Below are 10,946 nucleotides of genomic sequence, written 5' to 3' on the forward strand. Positions count from 1 at the left end.
CAGGGCTGTGACATAACACTGAGTTTTGTAAGAACAGCATTCAGTTGCTGATGCTTGTGCCAAGATGTGGCATTCCTGTATGACCTATACACCTAATAGAATGCCAGTAGTTGATAATTTACATATACCTTGTTTTCCTTACAGTGGTCTGAAAAAGTGCAATTCCTATAAAATATGCTAAGGATTTTTCAAGTTTGTTTTGCATAATACATATATGAACTGTGAACAATCTGATGAATAGAAATAAAATTTTATAAGGTTTTACTGTCAGTAATTTGCAACTATTAATTTTGTTAAAAGCCATACCATTTCTGTCACTCTAGTCAAAGCAGGATTTGACCCATAATTATTGACTTTTATTTTGGCAATGAAATCTTTCCCCTCTGTTCACTTCTCCATATTGGCAGATGGAGATCGTTTTTATAAATCTTATAAGTATTTTTGCAGATCATCTTTATAAATCTTCACTAAATCAAAATTTAAGGTAGGAGGGGAAAGAGAAACTACTTCTGTTTCATGACCTGCCAAAAGAATAATCTAAACTCTGATTGCTGCACTTCCCCACAGCTGTACAGTGAAAGATCATGTGGCCAAGGCAACAGCCAAGCTGAGAACACTTGGTTTGTTAAAAGATTTTTCAGATCATCAGTAGGTGGCTGAAGTAATTAAACTTAATACAGCATTTGTTTTCTGAACAGCTAAAGGCTTAGCTTGTCACACTGAATCGTATTTTCCTCTTGGAGTAAACGCATGGAGGTTATCCAAAAGCAGATTCAACTGAATGGCATCTGTGTAACCTGGCTCTGTCTCGCTGCTGGGCTCTGGGGCCGTGAGCACTCACACATCTTTTGTCATTATATCAGCCAAGGAGTTATTTTGCTGGCCAATTCAACACATCTGAAACATTCTGTAAAACTAGCTACCGCTTCAGATGTTCTCCGTGAAATAACTCTGAATGTGCATCTTTGACCTTATAGCCATTTCTTCAGCATAGTCTAAAATTGGGTGGGTTTAGATTCTGTGCATTAAAGTAATTGCATTTTTTACCCTAGCACATTTTAAAGCAGAGCAGAACAGCATTTCACTGTGTGAGACTAGCAATTATGCTTTTATCAGTATAAATACATTATTATTGAAATGAATGAATTAATATATAAAACCCCCATGTGCAGACTTAATAAAAGTGCCAGACCAAAGAAGGAGAGATCCCTGTCTGAATGTCAAACTTCAGAAAATAATCCATCTGGTTCTATTCACAGACAGACAGGCCACATCTCAGAGTACCTTGCAAAATCACTGCTCTCCATGCATGAGACACAAACTCACAAAGGCAAGAATTCAGAGTTGAGCCTTAAGCCCTGTTCATAATTTGTTTCATTGTTCCAGCACATATGAGATATGTAAGACCCCCAGCAGCTTTGAGGCTCCTGTTCTGTTCCTGCACAATAGGGGTGAGTTAAGGATTGCATTGTGTTTCTCTCCCCTCAGTTCTGGTGCCTGTGTAAGCTTTAAAGGAGATATTTAGAATTATCTGAATGAGGTTTTATGGTAATGTTGAAACAACAAAATAATATTTGGGAAAAGAAATAAAATCCTCTCTCAAACTAAGATACATTAAAAGTCGCTCAGTATATCATGCAACTCATTACATGGAATTGCACAATTCCTCTGAGCTATGAATTTACATAGTACTGGAAACCATAAGAGATAAGAAAAGATACTTGTAGCCAGTGCTGTAAGAAAAATATTTTTAATATGAGAAAATATACTTTTTCATATACTTTATATGCTCAGCCTAGTAAATTTCTACTTCAAAAACCAATTTTATGTAACAAAATTTTATCAAAGCTAATGTCACATAATTTGATTTTATCAATTTTTTGCACTATGTCTTAATAATTATTTTGTAGTCTCATGAATCCCTGACTTTAGCTAGACTCTAATGGATCACAATGACAACTACTTTTAGAAACACTCCTGTGTCACATGCACAGAACTCATCAGCATGGAGAATTTAAATATTAAATGCATACAGAAAAGTATCATAATTAGATACAGTTACCACAATAAGATGCATTCAAAAGGCTTAGAAATACTCATTCTTTACCTATTTTCTACTTAAGTGCATAGAACATAAGAATCTTTCTGTAAAATTTGTAAAAAACTATACTTTTAATATTATCAATACAGAATTGAGCTGCAGGTTGCACAAAAATTTAGTGTGCACCTTGAGGCACTCAGAATTAAAAAGGCTACCCAGGTACACAATGGGATTGAATTATGCTTATGCAATTAGGATATTATACCATTTGCCACTTTGCTGGCCCATGGAGACTTGTATTCTCTGCCTGGAAATATCTGATGGTTTTGCAGGTTAACTAGAGATAAGATTGTTCACAGTTCTAGAGCTCCAGGTCAAGATGACTTCTAGGTCTCCCAAATCTGGAACATGATGTAGAGAATTTTAGTTAAGTATTGCTGGCTTGAGGACATCTTTAAGAATGAGAAAGGAGCCATAGGCTCGGCACAACCAGTAGAAGTCATAGAGCCCAAGTTATTTTCATTTCAGATTTCTGAATTATGAAGGCAAAAAGACTATAATGAGATTTTATTATCCAGAAGCAAAGCTGTAATTAGCAATGCTTTAAGAAAAATCCTGAAGAAACATAAGGTGGAATATGCTCTTCTTGGAGTAAAACAACCTTCAGCTTCTTTAGGGTAGGTGGATGCTGCTTTCTGAGAGCTCTGGCTGCACATGGCTGAACTTCTCAGAAAAGCAGTTGTACTTCTCTTTTGAGTACCCCTGCCAGAATGCTGAGGGTACCCTTCTAATTCGGGAAAGTGGACAGGGAAGAACAAAGGAGGAGGATATAAACACTGTCTGATTAACACAAGTGTATCTTACCTTTAAATTTTCTGAGAAATGTTTCGTTTCCTCTTGTTCTCCAGCTGCAGTTGGAGTTGCAGTTACTAAATTTCTGCAAAAGTGAATGAGGAAAAACTTATTTTGGGGCTCTAACTTGGCATTCAACACTTGAGACTTCTGTTGGTGAGGTAATCTTAGCTTGCTCACAGTTGTTGTTGCCATATGGAATTTAGAGCAATCTTTGACTTTGATTTCTTCTCTTTCCCGTTCTGAGCTATAATTTCCATTATCAATTGCATTTAATACAAATTTCCAAACTGTGCTTACGGTGGCAGCAGTATATCTAGGTCAACTTCTAATCAATTACTGTAAGAGTCTTCCTGATAAACTTGCTACACTTTTGCTCTGGAGACACATGGGAATCAGATAGCTCAAGAGATTTTCTATTTTTCCCAAATTTTCTCATTACTGTGATGCTTGTTACATTTCTTGAATTCATTCATGTATATCACACTGAAGGTCACAGCACAGCCATTCTGCAATACAGCTGAAAAATGCAGCTATTACTATGATCACAGAAGCATTTGATGATTTTGTAACTTTAAAACAAACTATTGTGGTAAGACAATTCAGAGTCTCATGCAAGAATGTACAAAACCAAAAGGTCAGAAGCTCTCTCATGGTACTCAGAGGCATGTAAAAGATCAAACACACATAGTCAAAAAAAGGTTTTCACTTAGTATTTGAGGTTCTGCTCTTGGGCACACTTGGATCATCATTCACAGAACCCACAATATCTTTCTCCTACACCCCATGGTTTGAATGAACTTGGATTCTCCAAGCACAGCTGGTCACTCCTCCAGTGGCTTCACCTCTTTTGCCCAGTATATGAGGGATCTGGAACCATTCCTAGAGTAATTTTAACATATTTTTGCTACGTTCTGAATTATTTTGAAAGGAAAAATTGTCTTTTACTGAGATTACATTAGCATAAGGAACTTTGGGATTGCCTCACAAAACTTTTAACAAAGTAACAAGCAACTTTTGTTCAGATAAATAAGCACTTAAAATTGGGTACAAAGGTACCAAGGTCCCTAATTCCAGTCCCATTCAATGAGATTCTGGTACTTAATTCCCATGTTTTGCACCTTAGAGATTTTGGCACAAAGGAAATGGGACAAAAATTGGTTTCCCATGAAACTTCAAGTCACACTTGGTACAGGAATGGTTTGACAAACATCCAGGCAAAGACACCCGATTGCCACAGGCAGGGAGGTGATCATTAGTTCTGCAGCTTCTGCATCAGCCATGTTGTACTGCTGAGCAGAACAATTGTCAAATACTTTTAAAATCTAGACTCCAAATGCACAGAAAATGGCTATGGGATTAAGCCATATATGATTTTTAAAGGTATCTTTTGTCTCTGTAGTATCTGTTCTCGTTATGAACTCATTTTCTTATCTATGCTTGGGTCAATTTCTTAAATCTGAACACAGGACAAATATTTCCACTGGCTTACATGGGTGATTGAGTCTGAAAAGAATACTTTCAATATGGTTAATTCATCAGGAAAATAAAAAATACATTTGCTCAATTTTAGTACATCTCTTCCTTTAGTACTTAACTGTAAATGTAAATTTACATTACTTTGTAAATTATGCTTATAATTATCTATGTAATCTCAGCATCTTTAACAAATTAACAATAAGAAGTATCAATGAAAAACAAGTTACATCCACTTGAAATAAATTAAGCTGCTATTTATATCTGATACACATTCTTCCCATTCACGATGTGACTGATGTAAGACCATCACTTCAGTCAGATATTCCTGTCTCTCAGACATTTCCTCACTCTCTCTTGCCAAAGTCTCTTGTTAACTGTTCATGAAAGGTCTTCCTAGAGACTGATCTGCTGCATGAGGTCCTTGGCATGACTCTCTTTATTCATGCTGAGATCATATCTACTGATTTTCTAGCTCTTCTCCTCCAGGTTCTGTGCTGCAGTCCTTTCTTTTTGAAGTTTCTATTTTCATAGATGACCATTACTTTCTTATATTTAATTCCTCCTAAGTGCTGTAATTTCCCAAATGTTTTTAATTCCATAAGCTGTTTCCTGTGATCTTCTCCAGACTACTTCTCAGCATGGTTTTCAGCTTTCTCTGGGGCTATATTTTTTTTATCCACCTCTTCCTCTCCTCTCTCTTCCCTCAGTGTACAACAGCACTGGCCTCCTTCAGCCATAGCTCATTTGTCTGTTTAGCATCTGTTTGTCATTCATACCCCTTGATGTTAGAACACTCATCTTTTTCATATTCCCATCTACAGCCCACTGTGAACAGTTGCACAATGCCTTAGAGTCACCGTAAGCATTTAGTGCTATTTCTTCCATTAGGATATTTGTATGCTTATCTCCAATGCTCTCCTTTTTCCCCCGGGGAAGTTTTAATATTGTCACCACTGGTTTAAATTTACTGTTTCCTGCAGCTGATCTTTAATTAGAAAGCAGTAATGGGACAGTGTACTTGCAGAAGCCTCATTTGTCCAGACTCCATGTATAAGAATCTGTTCCTAAATACAGAGTTTGTCAAAATGCAGGTCTTCCATTGCTTTTATTACAGATAAGGGAGCCCAATGAAAATGTCCTAATTTGTCTCAATACTCAGAATTCACAAACACCACAAATAAACTGGCATCACTTCATTAAAATAACATTGTAGAATTTACTTTGGAGACAACAGTTGCTTAAATTGGTAGTAGCCATGTTCTTCTAAGCATGGGTAAATTCTGTTGTTTTTCTCTATGCAGGCGTGAATCAGTGCATGCTAAACAAGGTAGAATTTTTACAGAATATTCTATCCTGAGTCTAAATTACTTTTCCCCCCCATTGCCCTGAAACTATTGTAATCAGTATTTATTCTTGAAAAAACTTGAAGGCCATAATCATATATCAAGGACCTGTTGTGACATGTAAATACACCCATTTTTTATACAACATAAGAGAGCTTGCAAGCCATGCATGTGAGTGATACAGTGAATACAAAACAGATGAGGAAAGCCCAAGGTAACAGTGAGATGATAATGACTGGTGTAATAAGCAGTGCTACTGCACCTCAACTGCTTGGCTATGATTAAAGTAATGTAATAACTGCTACCATGCTAAGAAAATAGCAGAATGGTGGTTTATTGTCTGCTCTCTTCTGAAATTTACTCAGCACCAAAGTATTTATTAGAAACATATTTTTTGTGTACTCACTTTTGGATGTGCCATATGTTCCTCTGCTGATGATGTAATAATTTGTGTTTATTTTTTCTTAAGTGCTGTATAAAAAGACTAAAGATGAAACTGGAACAAGTCATTAGATATCAGTCCTGAATGTGAGATCAGTTTCATAGGAAGACAGTCATGCCTCCAACAAGAAGTTTGCTCTAATGAAATGAAGGAGATCAAAGATGATAGAAAGCAAAGCTATGTAATGAAACAGTGATTTAAGAAGCCTGGGACATTTATTTTATTTTCATTGTAAAATAGGTTACTTGCCTTACAGTTTGGTATTGTTTATTCTGGTGTCTGTACATGGTTTTGATTATATTAATTACGTTATTGGCCAAATTCTAAACTGTTGTAAATCAAAATTACTATTCTGACTCCAGTGAATGACAGTGACTTATACCAGCTGATAATCTATCCTTCAATGCCTTACAAATGCAGGATAAAGACTTTGCAAACCTTCTAAAAAGTTTGTTTGTTTGTGAAAATGTTACAATTTATTGTCATTTTACAAATGGATAGAATTTCTTGCTGTAAATACTTTAATTACTATTATAAAATGAATCGAAATTTAATTTAAAGATGAAAAAAAGCACAGTGGAAATTTTTAAAAGGATAAACCCAGCGAGAAACACTCCCAGATTTGAATGTCATTTTAACAGTAATTTGAACCAACATCTGAAACGTGTTATATAATTTTAAACATATACTAAAAATTATTTTCTTCCAGCTTAGAGCAAGTGCAGACTCAATAGTTGTTCCAAAGCTTTTAGCTATTTCCCCCCCTCAATCTCTAGACATAAACAAACAAGAATGTTAATTAAAAAAGTTACTTCAGGCAATAATCTTGTCAAAGTAGTTAAAGAGGGTTAGACTCAATCATCAGAAGGTAGGGCTACATCTAGAGAAAGCATTCATCATATAAACACATTGCATTTATTTAATCAGTGATTCTCCAACAGTTTGAAACAAATGTCTTGGATATTATTGAAAAATCTTACTTTTTATCTTAATGAGAGAATCAAAGGTGTGCTTGATTCTCTTGAGGTATAAAACGAACATGACACTGTTCCAAAAGGCATTTATTATACTAAATAGGTGGGCAGGTTTTACTGAAGATTGTTGAACCCTAAATTCCCTAAACCATCCTTGTTTCTCAGAGGCTGTCACCAGTGGCATCAACATGCTATTTCTGTACTGTGACAGAAATTTTACTGGGCTTTATTGAGGGCCCAGTACAAGTGGGGAAAGCTTTCTGAAAGGACGTCAGACTTGTGTGCAGGCACTGTCAGCGTGTCAACAACTCAGCTGTGGCTTCCTTGGAAAAGGAATGTGAACTCGGCAGGTTTTACTGGGTACAGTTGAAGGGTTGGACACCAAATGCACCTCTCTGGGTTTAAGCAGGACACACACATCTGGAGTGCCCTTGAAGAAGGTGAGCAAGGCCCTTGAGCGAGCAGAGCTGTGGTGGGGCCATGGACCAGCGATGACCACACAATGAGGATTTGTATTGATGGTGTAGCTCAATATGCCAGTCCAAATGAACTTAGTGGTCCGTAATTTATGCCTTTCTTTTTAAGACAACATGTCCTCATGCTTTTCCAAGAATGGATGTATAACTTAGTATTTTGGGCACTGATCCACTTTACACATTTCCTGATCTGCCCTTGTATTATTGGAAAACATTTGCCAGGATGAAAGCTCATCCAGGTTTGTGCAAGCAATAAAATCAATTCAATTGAACAGAGATGATGGTGGCATAAATGTGTATGTTGTGTTGAACACAAATGTTGACATTTATCAATATGATTTAGAACCAACTAGATAAATTTCTTCTAGTAGACCAAACTTTTAATAGGATATTTGTGTAACACTTGGATTGAACTTAGAACAGCCTGTGTTCTGCATAATGTTTCAAATAGGAGCACTAAAATGGTACATTTCTTTCCCATTGAACAAAGATTTTATGTTTCTGGCAATAATTTTCTAAGATAATGTACTTGTTAGCCAGAAAAACCACTCAGAAAATAACCTTACTCCTACTTTGATGTACAACTATAACAGCAAGTTTTTAAGATATGGATATGACCCATCTTATTTTTTACACATTATATTATTTCATTTTCTCAAATGTCAAAGATACTTATCTTAGTGAAGGGCTTCTTCATGGATCATGTTTCCCTATTTTTTTCTAGGCTACCCTCAAGATGAATGAACTTTATCTTTCCAGGAAGTTAACTTTTTTTATTTAAAATGTAAAATCTTGTTGAGTTCCAGGGTTAAGTGCATGGTTTCAAAACATATGGCTCGCTTATTTCTAGTTATATTTAACATTCTTCTATCTTGAAACATTTTACTCAATTTCTCAGAAATGCCATTTGTTTAAAAATAAAAATAAATTTCTGAGAATAAAGTCTCCAGCAGGACCTCTATTTGCATACAGGACACAACCCTGGCAACAATTTCATTCCAGCTAGTTGGAGAAATTCCACCTGGACTAAGTGTCCCACAATCAAACTGGTGTGTGTTCCAGAAGATGGTTCACTATCAGATGACAACTGAGAGTTTGTTGCATTTCTCTTTGCATCAAGAGAAATATAATCATTTATGCAGGAATTTTACATAGGCAAGTGGGCCTAAATTATTCCACTTTGTGCTGGGCCTTGCTGTCAGAGCACTTCATGGGGCAACTTTTACAGAGCCCCAGGTCAGACTGGGATTCCCACTGAATCTGGCAAGAGTGCAGAGTCTAGATTCTAGACTATATACATTTTATTAATAAACCACTCCCAGATGTTTCCCTGTTAAATATTTCAGCTACGGAATCAGGACCTCCAAGATATAAAACTAAATAAACAGAAAGTATTCGAGTGTTTCAGAGTTACCCATACGAGAAAAGATAAGACATGCTTTTGGGAGCTATGCTACTTCTATGATCATTAGGAAAGAGCCAGTCCTGAATAAACACAAAGAATTTGAGAGCTACAATAATTAATACACGAATACAGCTGACTTTATAATGGCCAGCACTGTTCCATTAATGAAAGTGTTCTGTTAAACAATCTGGATAAGATCCAGAATGTTCCCACCACAGAATAAGTGATACCTCTTGCAATACCTTGCATCAGGTGCATAGCAATGGTATTACACAGCAAGATAAGGCTATTTGATCTATCAAAATTGCAAGAAAAAAACAATTACTGATGATACTTACAATTAGCATACTCTTTGAAAGGCAGAATTGAGTGCCACTTCCCTCTTATCCGCTGTGTCTCACATCAAATCAGTTCTGCCTTTATACCTGCACAAGAGATAAAGGAATGGTTTAAGGTTTTGATGAAAAAACAACTATCTAATATGGCCTAATCAGTCATAGATATATGACAGCATCCTCCTGCCTTGAAGAGTCTCAGTGAATATTCTAACCCTCTACTAGACACCTTCTGTATCAATTTTCTCAACTACTCTATTAAGATTTTAATGTAGAATTTCTACAGTTATGCAGAGATAACATAACATAACATTATAATATAACATAATAATTATATTCTGCAATAGAATTATTGCAGAAATATTACTACAGTACTGTAGAAATATTTACTGGAGCTGAAATTCAAAATGTGCTTTCACACAGGAGGACACAATCCCAGCATTTCATATTCTAGTGCAGAAGCAGCTCCATTAGACCAATCACCATAATCTAGATGCAACTATCTTTGTTTTTCCTCAAAATTCTATTTTTATAACTTAAGAGTGTTGTATGAACCTTTCTGCTTTTAATGTGATTTTATTTTCTGTCAAAAGACTTTTTTTTCTCAAATGATTCTTAATATTGCCTTACAAAACATAGATTTGTCATGAGAAAAGGTAGCTAAAGTGCATTGCACAGCCTCTTGTTTCCCGTAATGTTCCACTGAATTTCATAGAAATAATCTACTGGAGAACTACTACTCAATGTGAATAATTGTGAGACTCTGCCTGCCACTTATCTATCATGATCATCTAATATAGCTATAGTCCACAGTATTCAAACTGTGGGAAATGGCATAAAACTGCACAACAGCTACAAAAAATCAACCAAGATTGATTTTCTAGTACCATTAGGTCTATTGCATGTATGCTAAAAGTGAATAATAATAATCTTTAAAAATACAAATAAAAGTTTAACTAAGACTACGAGGACATAAAAAGCAATGATGACAGACTACTGTGAGGACAGTTCAAAAGGGATATAATGTATTTGTGAGATTTAAGTATGTGCTACTAATACTTTTATTAAATGGTAAACCTATACTTTGGAGATTTTTGATTATGATATATATTGGAATTTACATTAAGGAGAGATGGCTACTCATAGACATTACTGTTTATAAATAATATCTCTTTTATGTAATATGTAAACTACCGGAATTATTTAAAGAAGTGCTGATACTGAAAAATGAGTATTGATTAAAAGACAAAAACAATCCCCAAGAAAATTAAGCATTGAAATCAGACAAAAACATTAAATAAAAGAATGAGCAGTGCCCGTAACTTGGAGTGCCACTTCCTAAGAAACACATACAGTAGCAAAATCTATTTTAATTGCATATGGGGACTTTGCCTGGATTATGCCCAGGCACATGACAAACCATTACCAAGTCCCCTGTTGGGAGTAAAGGACAAAAAGGGCTTTTACTTGGCTTGTTGCCACTCTTCTCAGGAACAATAAGTCAGTCACTAGTCACAAAACAAGAGTCCCCTGCATCAAGCCAGCCACCCCCAGGGAGGCTCTGGCTGGCAGCAGTTCCAGGCAGCTCCAGTTTCCCAG

Source organism: Lonchura striata, chromosome 13, assembly GCF_046129695.1.
Source record: "Lonchura striata isolate bLonStr1 chromosome 13, bLonStr1.mat, whole genome shotgun sequence".
NCBI classification, from domain to species: domain Eukaryota; kingdom Metazoa; phylum Chordata; class Aves; order Passeriformes; family Estrildidae; genus Lonchura; species Lonchura striata.